Source organism: Gnatocerus cornutus, chromosome 5 (genome assembly GCF_029298725.1).
Source record: "Gnatocerus cornutus isolate USDA-ARS CGAHR chromosome 5, icGnaCorn1.1, whole genome shotgun sequence".
In the NCBI taxonomy this organism is placed as follows: Eukaryota; Metazoa; Arthropoda; class Insecta; order Coleoptera; family Tenebrionidae; genus Gnatocerus; species Gnatocerus cornutus.
The window spans coordinates 7,586,212-7,602,929 of NC_142237.1; the positions used below are offsets into that span (position 1 = coordinate 7,586,212).

Here is a 16,718-nt window from a genome sequence, read left to right on the forward strand (position 1 = left end):
TTTAATAAGATGTTATGAAACAAAAGTATAGAAGACTCCAAATACAAAAACCAATGCAAAATAAAATTAAATCTGCGAGAAAGAGAGGCTATTCGAAAACAGAAAGATTTCGTCATCGTCACTGTTTTTTGTCACATAAAGTTTTCCCATTCTGTCTGCCAAAGATTACTTGCACTTACCCAAATTAAATTTAAGATCTCATTCTGTACAGTGCACTAAATTAACGTCTAGCCTGAATTTCGAACTATTTACGACAATTGTTCTTAGGTCAAACAAGCAATAAATCTGTAGTCTGCATAGAATTAACCGTCAAAAATGTGGTTTTTACTGGAAAATTTTAAGTCTAATGTTTGAGTCGACAGTGTCGTTTAAACATGGATTTTATCATATAAACACCGATTGCTATGCAAATAAGAAAATTAAGTTTTAGGAAAACATCAATTAAGCTGAACAAATTGATCACTCATATTTTCATGATTTCCAAATATTTAATTTTGTATAATCCTATGGGGTTGAATAAATAATTTTAAATTGAATTTGCTGGATTAATATTTCATTTAATTTCGTACGTGTGTTAATAATAATTATGTGTTGGAAACAATAAAATGTAATTAAGTTAAAAATTGCAGAGTTCGGCAAATGTAGTCGCAATGCCGGAAATTTAGTGAATACATAATAAAAAATGTGGTTTTTCCTTATTTGGAGCTCGCCCAAAATCGTCTAATTAAGGAAACTAATTCAAAAATATATTAGTGAAATTTATTCCCACAAAATTAGACCTTTGTTGGAGCGCAATTCGGAAAACAAATACAACAAATTATGTTCTCCAGAGATCACTGATTGGGACACATTTCCAGCAAGGAACTTCAATTCGTCCGAATCTCCAGCCATTTAGATTACACAAATCCGTTTCCCAATCATTGTCGTATAATTTTATTTGCTCTATAGTCTGCATGTACACTGAGGTAATTGGTAAAATGCAATCTTCCTCCTTTCTTTCCTAATCGATATAGATAGATGTAGACTTCCGATCCATCATTATAATTCTATTAAACACCCCTTATTAAACACCCCTCTCAAATCAATTTCACTATTTTGCGCTTTAATAATAGACTCCTTTGAAATTGGTTTAAAAAGCCCCAAGTTATTAATTTCGGTTGCTTTAATCAAATTTCCCAATTATAAACCCCAAAACAAGCAAACATTTAATAAATTCTTTTGAATGCAGCAAATCAGATCCGACTCATTTATAACAAACGACCGAAATTTGACGAGTGGGACTAATACAATTTTAATGACGTTTTTTCTCTTTGTATCTTCTTTGGGGAATTGCGTTTCTTGCGTGCTCCCTTCTGACTTTCAAATGCGGTTTTAAAACGGCAAAGGGTTGACATTTTTAATGTATTACGTCATAAAGTGACGGACGGATTCATCAAAGAGCTGTAAAAGTAATTTTATTGTGGCTGTCTTCGTCGACGAAGAATTGTCACATAGCTGGAGAGAGGGCATTAAAATTATTTCGGGAATTTACGGGCCGAGGATGCTTTGTGAAATTATCGCTTTTACGACTGTTTCACGCTTGGATTAAATTTGAATCGCGTTTTATTGGGACGTGTATTATGCATTTTTAGGCAGGTGACCTATGAGTAAGCACTAATAAGTATGAATTGCAATTTTCACTAAGTGGAAAATCTCGTTTATGTCAAGTTTTAATTATCCTTACAATTACAATTTGATTTAAAAGTTCCAATTTTAGCTTGCTCAATAATCCAACGTTTATAGTAGATCCTCCTACATTTCCCACCACTAGCAACGTACAATGAGCATTATACAATTTTAATACAATTCCAAACAGTTTATCGAACGATAACGATCAATCACGTACCAATTTCAAGTTAGCGGCGCATAGTTGCGTCAACGCGTCAATTCGGCGGTGCTGCTATGAATTTAGATTTCCTCTGCCGCAACTGAGGGAATTCTACTTTTTTATTATTGTTACATTTATATGTTTTTAACATTTTTATTATTATTTGGAGTGGCACGTTATATGCAGGTGCTTAACAACATTTTGGTGAATCACGGCCAAATTTCATTATCTTTTGCCATAAAAAACGTCGTTTGAAGCGGTACTTTTACTGCAAGAAATAAAAAAGTTGTTAATATGCTGAATGTGCAATTTTCGTTAAAATGTTGCAATTCTTTACAGTTACATAAAATGCGTTTAGAAGTGTAAAAGGCAACGTGAGCGTCAATTCGGAAAGTTTTTAGTGTTTCCCGAAAAACTTTGAATGGGTACTTGAATTTTAGCTTGTGTTTGGTATTTAATAGTTCAATAAATCATTTTACAAACAAATTTTCAATTAGGTGTGGTTTTACATGTATCTATAAATAGAATTATTCATATCAAAATTTGTAATTGAAATCGAATGATGGAGTCAAGCAGCATTAATTTAACCAGTCTGCAGATAGAATTCCAAATCGAGAAATTGTTAACTTGTGCCTCTGTACTGTATACTCAATTAAGTACAAGTTACTTTTCATTAATAGCTTAAGAACACGTCATTATGTCGTTTGCTCCTAAACAGTAAAATTAAATTTCTCTCCTACAAGTATACAAAAAAACGTATCTTGTGTTGCCTGTATTCGGCTAATTATTTTCTGGAAATGGAAACACACGTTTTTTATTAAATTTAAGAAAATTGTGCGTCGATGTTATATACAGATGTTATATACGGGTGTCCCAGAACGCCCGTATTTTCTTTGAATAAGAAATTCTCCATTAAAAAAATGTTTAAAGTTTTCAAGTAACAAGTATTTAAAGTTAACCATTTCCAGCGCATCTTCGTGCAAATTAAGGCCAAAATTTTTGCAGGTAACGTAGCAACAGAATGTATAAAATTGTATGAAATTATGATACATTATTTAAATTTGCAATAAAAAATCGTGCGATCCATGTAAGATTGATATAAAAAAATTGCAGTCTTTTAATAATTAATTTGCAACAATTTCTTATTAAGCTATAGGTACATTCTAAGTTTTTTAGGAATTTGATGGATTCCTCTCTCGTTCCCCATCTACCATTCTCAACCGAGAGTTTTTAACACTCTAAGAAGTAAACAATTCTAAAAATGTGAGCTTTGTTTAAATTAAATCCTCCATGCTTATAACATAACAATAAAATATAAATACAAAACAAAAACAATATTTTATTGCTCAACAACTTATCTAGGTTATTGTAAAACGATTTTTTAAAAGACGATTTGTTTTATGGGATATTTAAAAAATTTGATTACAAAAATACGCGATACAATTCATAGAGCATTTTCAGCACTAATATCCGAGTAATTATCATTCAAAATTAATCAGCCATTATTCGGTTATAAATTTAGATAAACCGTTAATAGGAAAATCAAACATTTTTACGTCATAGTTTACAAATTGCGCCATTTTACGACGCAGTTAGAAGTAAATTTTGTACATAACCAGATTTTAATTGGCTATTAAATTAACTTAACATGCATAATTGAGCTTAATACAGCATGAGCAGTAAAAGTCATAAATCCCCTACAACTTTAGTTTGTGATTTTTTTATGATTTGTAATTGTCATACTTTGTGCAAATTTTATTTATCCTGCATGTTTTACAATTTTTATAAAAAATACATATTTGTGAAAAATAAAGTTTTAAAGTAAAGTTTCAATAATGGTGGATGCGCCGGGATATCAATTTACCCTCTCGACAGTTTAGTAGAAACAGTTATTTAAAGAAAATAAAATTAGAATTGTTGCTGTGGGCAATAAATACGTAATTTTGTTCAATGGATATATCGAGTAGAACTTAAAATCACAAACAATGATTGAAAATTCGAAACGCAACAATTTCAAATTGTAATATTGTAATATTGAACCTTGACTTTGCCAGACTCCCGTTTTATTTACATTAGAATTTACATTACCTGAAAATGGTAGTTTCAATTTCTCCTTTCTATCTCTTTCTCGGTATTTCTCAAAGGTTTGCATTCTCAGTCAATACCCAACTTTGTAAATAATTCAAGTGAAATTTCTAGAAAACAAACAAATGTCACGCCAATCACTCCAACTACACAAATTACAGCAATTCTAATCTCCAACTTCGTGTTCGTACCATTAAAAGAAACTTTTATCAAGATCAACAAAACTCGGAGTCTTTGAGCCATTATTTTCGACTTTTATTAAATATTTCATTTCGGAAACTCCAATAACCTGCGTGTTCGCCTCGAAATTATTTAACCCCTCTTGTCCTTATTACTCCAGTGAATACCCCCTCCGCAATCCATTAAAAACCGCCATTTATTTGTCGCGGCTTTAAAAGCCCGTCGATTCCCACGAATTGTTATGGGAGAGTAGAGAAAAAAGCATCAGTGATGAATGCGAGTCCACAAAGTTTCTACATATCGAGGTCAGATAAAGAAGCGGCATGAATGCTAAAACTCCCCACTCTCCCCAATTGTACGAGCCTCTGATTGATGGCCCGTTTCGCGAAGCAGCCAAAAAGTTACGAGCGCTTTTAATTAATAATTCATAAAATGGAGGTAGGCAACCTACAATGCGAAATAAAAATAAACGGCCGGTCGACGTCCAATTCTGATCAGGCTTTATGGCCGACCGGTGAGCTGTAGGTTTTTTCCTCGTCCACCACAATAGGCAGACATGTCGTGAACATTTTATTACCACAGTAGGCATTTATTGCAGTCGTTTAAATGTATTTAAGTCCGACGTCCATTTTTCGATTTTTCAATTTGGCGAGGAGGTTTATGGCGCATGGCGGGGTCTCATTAAAAAGGACGAGAGTTGGTAGTTAGCTGATTGCGAAAAACAAACACAAATGCCGGCATACAACATTACACAGAATCAACATAAACTTGGAGCACATAATCATTGCCGCTCACTGTACTTAAATGCGCAAAACTTTCAGATAATGAGACGAAATTTGTGGCAATAGATAACGACTTCGACATTCTTTAATTAAAAAAACTTTTACAACATAATTATTTCTTCCCAAGTTCGCTATTAAAGAAGTCGATGTTATTCATAACACCTCAAACTTCGCAATACAAAAAACCCTATCAACCATTCTCTCTCTCCTTTATCGACACTCACTATATTCGTAAACTTCCGCATTGACGCCGAGCACATTGTTAAATCCTGAAACATACAAAAAGAAAGTAATTGCTCACTCGACAGAGGGTTGTTAGCAAACTTCGACGTATTGATTTGGTTGCTCTGACTTTCAAAAAACTACAGTACTTGCAAATTCAATTAAGCGCCTGATAAATATAAATCTGATCACGATATTATAAACGCAACAAAGTTGGTATTTTAACCAAAATTAAAGGGATTGTCTGCAATTAATGTTCTAATTTGTTATTCGTAAAGGTCAGGCTTATAAACATTGGGTAATTAAATTTCTGAATTTGTTTAATATTTCATGAAGCGAGGGAAAAGCCGGACAAAAACAACAGTAAATGTAACCACAATTTGCAACAAGGTCTGTTTCAGAGTTTTGAAGTTGGGACGGTCGAGCTGCTGCAACTAGTTACATATGACAAGTGTATGTGCAGCAAAACGTATATTAATTCTGTGGTAATCAGCATGGCTTGCAGGGTAAACATAGTTACTTATTTGGGAATGATATCGGCCGGAGTTTAACCAACAATTCCGAGCCATTCTTGCCGTTACAAACACCGTTTTAAGTTATTTATACACGTGGTTTAACTCTTTACATTTTAAACTTTAATGAAACTAGGGACTCCAGTCTTTCCGTAAACACCAACAGCTGATAATGCTTTCAGTAAATGAAAATATTTTTCTCCAACACGAAAACTGCATCCTACATAATCGAAGAAGGGTTTGAAATTTAAATTCTGTTGGAAACATTGCTGCTTATCAAAACCAATATCTCAAAGCAACATTCATATGCTAAAATAAAAATGGTGGATGCGCCGGGTCAATAAATTTTATTCCGCCGGTAATCTAAAACTCTGTCTGAAATTAAATAAACGAAAAAGCTATTTTAACAAAATAAATATTTCAGTAAAATGTGAATATCTTCATTCCAAGTTCTGCACCTCGTTTAATAATTCACTGGTATCGTTTTCTTTCCTCGTGATTTATAATTGCTTATTACCCCCTCTGAACGCCTCCCCCTGTAAAACTTTAACACTTTAATGATTACCCAATGAGACGACTCCCTCGCCGTGAATTAAAACAAATCCCAGCGCCGACAGCCAATCAAGTTGTGAATTTTACATCCGCTTCTGCGAATATAAATCTGAATTGCTGTAAGCGCCACATTTAGCATTTCGGGTGCAACCAAAAGCCAACGTTTCTAGCGAATGCAAAGTGCACAGAGATATGGTTCGCCTTCCGACGTAACGATCATCTAACATGACTTATATTAGTAGCGAGCGCACAAACCTCATGTTATTACGTTTATAAACGTCCTTGGTTTATTGCACGAGGAAGTCGAGCTAACTTGAGTCACCAGAGACGAAAGCAAAAAATTTCAGAATCGAGATAAGAGTCGTGTATCGATGTGGGCCTCTTGGGGGCGGTCGTAATTACGGAAGTCGGGAGAACGGTGTTCTGAAGAAGGATTAGTTTTATTGGTGTAGCCGGGGGCAGAGGGTGGTCGGGATTGTTTTGACACAAGTTGAAAGGCAAGGTGGTTTATTAGAGGACACAAAATAGACAATATTTTCGATTTTAGTTTCATGTTACTTCAGCTTGAAGAGGTCATACAGCCTCGGAGATATGAAGAAATAACGTAAGCAATATTGGGTAGAATGAATTCGTGTCGCTTCGCTTGTGACGTTTTTAAACAAGCGAAAACAAACAGTAAACAAGCAAAAAATTTATTATTAACACTGAAGACTTGTGCTGAAGAAAATTGCTTTCAAGTTTTATTGAGTTTTTCTGATTTAAAGATTAAAAAAGATCATTTTCTATGTCAAATTGAAGCAAGAGTTTCTGTTATTGCCTTTTTAATTACAGAAATCAAAGCTAATTGCAATTGATTCCTGAGTTTAAACTTTAGCTCTTTATTTAACGTCATCAATAAAAATAAATTTAGATAGAACGTGTTTTAGCGATTCTCGATTAATATTTCAACCATTTTACACATTTTATTAATAACGTCACCAATTAATTATATTGAAAATTAATAACAACGCTTTATTTGTTGCTTCCGGAAATAAATGAATTTAAAACATATTTGGCTCATACACGGACATTTATTTTTCACAAGCACATTTAATTTAATACTGATCAGTTTAAACCCGGCAGTGAAGTTTTCTCGTTCAACATTTTGGTTGAGCTAGATTTTGCTAGACACTTATCTTAGCAGAATTCCGATAATCACTAAGCTTCCAACTTTGAAGATTTTGTCTATTTTTCCACGTTCTCTTCTCCGCCGCCGCCGCCGCCGCGATTATGTCATGGAGCACGAAGGCCGATCTTAGCATGTTTACATTAAGATTTAATGGCCGTTAATATGGATAACAGGTATTAACATATAAAGTAGACCTTCGAAATTGGCTTGTTTAATTTGCAATTTGAACCGGGGGACCCATCTGTAGCTCGTTAAAAACTTAATTAAACATATTATGGTTTAACAAGAAATTTCCTTCTCTAGAAGTACTTGGATCTCATTATTTTTACGAGGACTTTTATGATTTTTTCAATGGGTTAACATGTACTGTTAATATTTTATCTCTTGTTGGATTTAAGCTGAAAGGACGAATCCCGCATTCATTGATCGGAAACTGTTTACATAATTAACAAGTTGGATCTGTAAATAGCCTAACTCTGCTTCTAATTCATTATTTACCAGGCTATGATAATTATTATTAATTGTACACAATTGCTGACAATAGCTAACAATGGTAATAAATGGTAATACCATCAGTGCTGGTTCGATGAGGCGGCAAATGAGAACAACGAGTCCAAACAGTAGTTAATACCGGATAAAGTTATTAGTTTATCTCCAACACACTGGCAAATTTTTAGACCAAATTGATGACTACGATTAGAAGTAAACCTGCATTTACCGTTTTTCCTCCAACCCTTTAAATGTCGGACAAAGTACTTCTTGCAAGGCTGATGCACTCTTTATCGCCTTAGTGTCGATCGCAGCACTAGTGCATCGAAACTAAAGAGCTTCTGTTGTTGAAGATGACGAACGAAGATAAAAAACCGATTGTTTCACATTATTTTAAATGGCCATCCTTCACTATGGACGCCCAAATATACAAAAGCCAGCTTTCAACGCATGTGAAGCTGCGCCACATAAACGCAAAGCCAAAAAATCCTTTATCATTTTATTATCCGCTTTAAAACCCGCACCACAAAAGTCTGGTGAAAATTGATTGCACTCGAGCAAATAAACATTTCTTAGTTACATTGCATCCAATTTTTCATTAACAAATAGCGAATAAATCCGGCACCCGAAGCAATAAACGTCAAACTTTCAAAATAAAAATCCGATCGCTTCTTTGCCGCAAGCTAGCCGCAAATCTCGCTGCAAATAAATAAAATTCTCGTACGTTTTAACGAATAATACAGCCACCATCTGTGTTCATTCCACCGAGGATTGAAACTAAATAGAAAATTTAGAAGTTGACGAAGCGCCACCATTGTTCCGTGTTTACAAAAGTAATTTAAATAGAGAGAATTTATCGGACTGCTTGCCACTAGATATAAAATCTATTAGCATAAAAATCTGTATGTCCGTAAGTAGTTTTAAGAAGAAAATTAAAAGTTACTCCTTCGAGCCATCTCGCTCTCGAAAATCTAGGTGATATTTCAAACTTTGTTGAACCGACTTTCCAGGGAATTCAACGAATAAAACTTGTTATCAGCGAAGACAATAATGTTGAAATTTACGAGCAAGTAAATATTGTAATGAATCCGGGGGAGCGCCATGAAAACCGAGAGCTTTAACATTTGACACTCGGTTAGCGGGTTCGCTAATTGTCGAAATGGAATGATATTGAACTTGGCTGGAAATCAAAATTAGAGTGAGCTTTTAAATGTAATCCAAAGTTATTTCGAATAAGGCTTCAGATGTCAGTGTTCGACTTCGTTGCTAACTTCCTAAATCCACATCACAAGTCGCGATAACAAAATAAATTATATAATAATCAATTTATCGAGTCATTTAACTTTCCCCTGAAACTAAGGACGAAATAATCCCAGACGCACGTAGGCTTAACCTTATTTAATGTAACGCGGCAGAACAAGTTTGTAACAAGGTAACAGCACTAAAAGCAACAACCTAATCCGTATTTAATAAATTCGCCAGCTCGAAGGTATATTACGATGAAAGACATTTAATTAGTGAAACACTTGGAACTTATGTCGACGCTGGAATCGACCGAAAATCATTAATAACCACCGGTTAGAGGTGCGCGAAATTTTCCTGGATTAATTACTATATTGTTTTTGACGTTTCGATGAGAGATTGCTTCAACACATGTAAACGAGATTAATCACTGTATATTGTTGTGACTTATTCAAATGATTTCAGTTTGAGCGACATTCGCGATACTTCGAAAATTTCATTTCTAGTCAGGGACGGAGCGTGAAATGGAGCGAAATTAAAATTGACAGCCTCGGCGGAGGCGTGCGCTTATTTGACCACGATTTTCACGAATAAGCCGATTTTCAGACAAAAATTCCAAAAACGATGCATCAAACATTCAATGCGTTAAATGGAAAAGTAATTATAAATTCCCAATGTCGCACATTAAATAGCTGAATAGTTAGGTGCTGCATTAGTCAGTTACAACAATAAATGGTTCAGCTGCCAGGCGGTTAAATAGTTAAATGTTAAATACGTCACGTTTTCACGTGAATGTGCTGATAGTTAATAATTCACGACTGGATTATGATCTCACTGCTCATCTATACATACAAAGCAGTTATAATTTAAGTCAAGCAAGCGCAATTAATTTTAAAAAAATGTCTACTCGAGATATTTTAATTTCAATTTACATTGAGAATAAATCACACTAGTCAACAAATTTTGAAAAAGTTGTACTGGAGAAGTGGAAAGTCTGATTCCGAAACTTAAGTCCGTTTTGCTCTATCAAGTTCGGATTCAGATTTACTGTGTAAAGATTGATTTTCTTCGCTTTTCCTTCAAATCTTGCGAAGTTATGGAATTGGCCAACATTGTCTTGAAAAGCCAATTTAATAAACTTTCCAAAGACCTATAAAAATTATTGCTAGAGTTAGTACTTCCTATGTAATTTTGAAACTAATCTTCTGACTCAAACTTTTTTTTTATGAGTTTTACAGGCAATTTTTTATATTACTATTATTATACTGATTAAAAATTTCATGATTGAGCAAGTTGTTACACTAAACTGAAAAAACAAATGTCAACGCGGTGTACAAAACTTTCAAAATTTGTTAATTTGTGTTTTTGGCGGCGACAAATATACATGAACAAAATACTATTTGATATCTTTTTATACCAAATTAGCCATTAAACAGATATTTGAAAATTATCATTACATATTACGTTTCAAAACTACATTATTATATTATTAATTTCAAAATCATACAAATTACTTTTATTGTATAGATTATTTTAGCTCGATGAAATACAAATCCACAACTAATTAATTAAAACTGGAGTATAACGTTGATCAAAGGAGAAATATGCAATTTAATATCAAATTAATATTTTAATCTCTTGAATATGTAAACTTAATAAGTTTTCTTAGGATGTTGGAAGAGCAACCAGCTCTATTTATTTCAATAATGAAAAAAAAATCCAAAGCGTGGAGAAAATCCCGGGACCAATTTGACTCTCGTTAAAATACAATCAAAACGAATTTACTAAAAGGTGCAGAAAAGATTTGCTAAATTTGATTATCCCTCTCACGATCTCCTGTCAGTACTCGAGGATCCAATTTATCAATTTTTCCGCCAAACTCGTCTCCGAATTTTCAATTTTGATTGTCACTGATCTCCTCGCGCATAATTATCAGCGATTCTAATGATTTTTTCAGTGAGCGATTTTCTTTTATTCGAAGCGATTCGAGGGCGACAAAATGTCAGATGTGCGATGAAGAAGAAAATTAGCTTTCCGACGATACCAAATTCCATTGAATCCGTATCGTGCACCGGAAAAGAATTTCAAGCGACTTTCCTCACGATAATGTATGTTTTTGCTCTCTTGCGACTAATAATTGCCGCACGACACCCTAAAAAGTGTTGGCACACGCAGGGCTTTGACCTTGTGATCCACAATTACCGGCATGGATCTTGGAAGAGCGATAAATTTCGATCAGTGTCGATGATGGCGATTTTGAGGGTGAAAAAGGGATACTTTATGGACAATGGGAGCATTTGAGAAAAGTCGCACGTAAAGGTTACATTCGTCGTCGTTTTAGTATACTCACCGCTCAAAACCGATATCACTGTGCATAATTTAAGAGGTGGAGGTTGGTAAACATGACTAAAACAAGAGATATCTCTCAAGAGCTACGCGCTATGATTCCGCATGATATCATGAGGATTTTTTTAAAGATACAATCTATGGATGGTAAGTTCCAAATCCTGTTTGTTTTGTCTCTCCCTCGCCGATGCTCCCAATTTGGACAGGTTACAACGGGGTATCGTTATCGCACTTGCAATATCGTAGCACTCGATTTCGTTGTTCCAAATGCACGATTTTCGGTCTTGAGGTCTGACACTTATCTCTGTGATAAGTGGCAAGTAATTTCCTCGAATACGATTGATACGTTTCACGGAAAAAACAATAGCAGTGAAAGGTTAACACGAAGCCATACATCACCATCGCAAACAAATTCTGTAGATGTGCACAGCTGTAAAATTTACCAACGGTCATTGAATCGAAATTTTATTTTTAGGATTTAATTAAAATTAAAACAAATTCAGTAGCTTTATAGCTACTGCAAAAATAACGATATGATTTATAGCTATTTGAACCAATATATTTCCGATCAAATCCAAATTAAAACCGCCTGGATTATTAGTTGTTTTCGAAGTTTCCACCCCCGCCCCACTTGCATTTTTCTCCAAGATTGATGGGCATATTTCGTCAAACAAGTCAAAGATCTTGAGAAAGCAAGGCAGTAAACAAAACCCAATCTCGCCATTCCAATGACCATAAATAAAACTGAAAACTTGGTCGACGTTTCGTTTCATTATTAAGAATTCTTAAATAAAAAGACAGACGTCAACGTTCCTTTTTATTTACGGTTATTTGTCCGAATTCTGCTATCATTATTTATGTGCGTTACGTGAAGACGTTAGCAATCGATCACATAATAATTGGAAGATATCCATCGCCTTTGTCGCAGATTCCAACAATAGCAAACGCGAATTATCAGAGAAATGCAAGATTATGCTTAGAGCACAGTTTATAACGTTCGCGTGTCTGAACGAAAGAGAGCTTTGCTCTTGCTGGCACCGACAATTTTACACGTTCTCAATAAAAGACAGTGAAATGGCACGTACTGCACTGCTTAGTTCCCTGCACACTATTAGCGGAGCTTTGATCTCTAGAGTGTGAACTTGGCTCCGGTCACGCCGACTTCAGAAAAAGTTGATTTCCACGATTATCCGCGTTGGTGAATGAGCTTTAGGAACTGATAGAATGTTCAAAGGAGGCGTATATACAAGCAAAAATAAATTTAAACTGAAATAACCAGAAATACGACACTCTTATTTTGTGTGAGTGTTATTACAGCTTTCCACGAGCTAATACATGAATTGAAAAGAACTTTATTGGTGGCTTTTGTACGCTGTTTTATTGTTCGTTCGAATTTCAGAGCTTTCTCGGCGATGCCTTATTTACAGTATCTATAATAAAACTCTGGGCACTTTATTAAGTAATTATTGAATTATCAATGCAGTTTGGTCCAATATTCATACTCGAGTTTATCGACCAGACCCGGGCGTATGTGGGTTCTATAGACTGCACCCTGTACATCTCAAAATTCAGTTCATTATTCCGAATTTTGACAAAAACCCATCAAAGGAACTGCGTTAACTGTTTATGTTGCTCATTTTAGTTTTTTTCTTGTTTTAAACCGTTGTACATTAATGCTGAGGTTCATGATTTTATCAGGAGCTTATAGAGATTGCGGATGACATAAATTTTGCATATCATTACGAGGGTTTAAAATTTATAGCTCCGCTAATATTTGAGAGATGAGAACCTCTTTCTTCGTCTCGCAGCGACGTTTTCTCTGTTAGTGAAAACATTAATTTGGGACCAAATGGAGAATTTTGAAGAGTCGAGAAGAGGATGTTTATTGGTCGCTTTTATTGTTACTTTATGATTGTGTTATTAATAAAATTTATTATTTTTCTATTGGGAACCTTTTATTGACCCTCGTAACGCTTTTATCGGATTCGTTCTAATCACGCGGTCGGTCAACAAGATCATGATTAAGTCCGGTCAGAAGATTTAGGGTTGCCCCCCATCTTACCTTCTTCCCCCCTTTCCACACAACACTTTTCACTAGTTCTCACTGTTTGACTAATCGCAACTCATCCAAATTCCAGCTGCTCCCACGTCATTCCGCTTCAATTTATCCATCTCTGCTCCATTTTTGCATGAAAATGGCCATCCATCACTCCGACATTAATTCATTTCGAGTTTGCACTGCACTTAACCGTGCTATTATTTACGCCCTTAATGCGAACACCGTCGAATTATGTCGCATGTCCACAAAAATCATAACCTCAAACAAGCACGTCTTGCGGCGTCTCGTCCGTCCGGAGCATTTTTCCGAAACCTGAGGAGTATCACCGGATCGCGGTTCGAAACGTGTTCCGTACGAGTCCGGCTCCACTTTCCGGGCGAATCGCGGACTCCAACGCGCGTGTAACCGACGACTGCCCCGGATCGACGCCCGACGCCGGAGGGACACTAGTTAGTTGCCAGAGTTGACGGGAGAGGCGCTGGATTCGAAGCAAAAATCGTTACTGTTCGCGCAGGACTCCTAAGATTTCGCCATGGGTGTTGCAAATTTGTTTCTTGGGAGAGCCTGTGGACGCCGGACCAAACTGTGTTATTCGACGAGCTTTTGGATGCAGGCCAACGCATATCGACGACTCGGAGATGGAACCGAGGGAGCGACGCCGCCGACGGATGAGCTTTTAACACTACGGCGGTCGCCGAGTTGGGGCGGCAGCGGAAAGACACGCGATCTGTCAAGACTTTATTTAGGCACATTTGTGACTCTAATTTAATAAATTACGTTAGAAATTATGGTGGAGACATCCTTGCAAATAACTTTTGTAACTCTGTTATTTATCCTTCTTATCATAGCAGGGCTCTGTATTTGTTCTCATCTCATGCTCATTTACAACCTGCATCTTTGTGTTTCCACCTCTGTACACTTTGACGTCTTTATTTCTTTACATCTGTGGCGTCTTTGCCATCTAATTTTCTCTAGCTTGACTTTTGTTTTTTTAAAACAAGGAATTGGTATTTATATTTTTTTATTTACTTTGGATTTTCCTACTGCCTCCTAATTGGGTATATCTAAAAAAATTTAACAAGATTTTTTTTAGTGAAATAACGTTTACCAAAGATATTGCTACATTTGCAAAAAAAGACAATTTGCAAAGCCCAGTGACAAAAATATCTCTTCGACACAAAGGCATAAAAATCAATATTAATATTGAAATTGTAACAAAAATAGATTGTTGTACAATAAAATGCAGTTTTCAAACTGCTGATATTAAAAATATCATATTTTAAAAGACATAGATCGATAAAATAATAGAAAAAACACTATGAAGAATTATGTACAGTACTTCCGCGAACAGCTCATAGCAAAAGCTTGCTGTCACGCCGCACGATTGTGTACCTATATAAATATTTCTATAAATACTGAAAATTAGCATTTGGTTTATGACTCTGTAAGATCTTTTGTAGTTATAGCTAACAAAACATCTTTCGCGTGGAGAGATTCTGGATAGGAAAATGTCTACGGTAAGTTTTATTGCACAAAAACCGCGTTATTGTCTCGTTGGGTCTTGTATTTTGCGTAATTTACCGTTTATATACGTGCATAAACAACATAAATCCTTGAGAAACGGCGAAGATAATAAACTTTCGTTATCACACCCGACTGGAGTAAAAATATTAAATAACCTAATTAAAAGCGTATTCACTTCATTCCGCGTTATGAAAGAAAATACTGAGATATAGCGAAAGGATTTTGTCTTTCGTTTCTTTTGACGCAGCCATCCGTCTGGAAGAAACAAGAGATTACTATAAAGTAAACATGAAAATATAATAAGTTTGCTTAAAATAAGTTCTTTTTCCAGGCTTATTATTTTCAGTCTCGCGTCATTTAAACCTAAATCCAGCACAATGAAACAATGTAGAAGCTTGTAAACTCGCAATAAAAAATCACGTATGCTGCTCGGTCGAGCGAAATTCGTAATACAGAGAACACGGAACTCAATATTCTCATGAAAATTATTACAAAAGGGGTACAAAAGCAAAGCGGGCGCACTGGCAAGAAACAAAATCAAAAATTGAATTTATATCGTTCATTTTGTCGTAAAGACACCGGAAAGTAACCGGAATCCGGAAATAGTTGGTCTTTTCGCGAATGTGTTTCCGTTACAAAGCACGAGCTGTACTTACTCTATTCGCTTATTGTTATTCATAATGAAAGACGTGACATGGTCACGAACATTTGAACTACCCCGAGGCAATTCGGCAACATCGAGTTTACTTGTTGGTACATAATTCCTCCAGATCGACGCAGGCCGAATATGAAGAAAAGGTAAACAGGATAAAGACATTTTAGGCAAAAACACGGCAAGTTTGGAGAAATTGTATTTGAAACAAGGCGACCATGGTTTGGGGAGTTTCACGAGTAATATGATTCAACCACTTTCAGTTACTAATTCGGTTTTACATAGTACAGATAGGCTAGGCTGTGATTGGCTGATCAATAATTAAACTGGGAATAATTTGATTATTTCTCAGATGATATTATTTTCACAGTGTAATTATAGTTTGATAGAGCACGGGTTTGAAATGCACGCTGGAAAATTGAAGAGACCGGTTTAGAAACCGGAAAATAAAAGCAACATTACAATTGCTATTTCAATTTGTACTGTTTCAAAAGATGTTTATACTTTGACTTTATTTATTCTCTTTCCTGGCTCACAGGGTAGACTTTTCAAATAGTCAAGTTTACTTTAACAAAGATATCGTAGAAACCTCTATTTTCGTTATGTTTCACTGAGTTCATAAATATTTTAGATGACTTCTTATTAATTAAAAATAAAGCCGCAGCTCTCAAAAAACTGTCTCTCCGCTTACGTAAATAAACTCAGTTACAAACTTTAAAGCTAAATGTATGAAAATTCAATGTGCTGTGAAAGTACCTACCACAACGTATTTTTTGCTGCAAAGGTAATTTAACTTTGCAAACGAATTAGAGTCTACTGATCGTTAGATGTAACGAGGATGCCACTAATAATTTAGAACATCTAGGACAATAAGGTACATAAGTAAACCTCATTTTTCCTGAAGAGAATTTTTTGTAGGCGCCAAATTTGAAATATGGCTCCTTGATTGGTTTTTCAGCAGAGGAACAATGCTGATTTTTTCTGATTCCTGCGAAATGTCAAATACAAATTGGCTCATATGTCAAATTTCACCAAATT

General features: G+C 35.2%; 1 protein-coding gene across 3 annotated transcripts in view; it reads right to left on the reverse strand.

Annotated features, from left to right (window-relative positions):
• The window catches only part of LOC148174044 (neuroligin-4, X-linked-like), a 146,224-nt gene extending 132,518 nt beyond the window's left edge, over positions 1-13,706 (reverse strand). For all 3 annotated transcript variants that reach the window (XM_088037709.1, XM_088037708.1, XM_088037707.1), the window contains exon 1: positions 13,508-13,706. The gene's annotated coding sequence lies outside the window, so the exon portion shown is untranslated. The remainder of the gene's footprint in view (positions 1-13,507) is intronic.
• Positions 13,707-16,718: the final 3,012 nt, after the last annotated feature.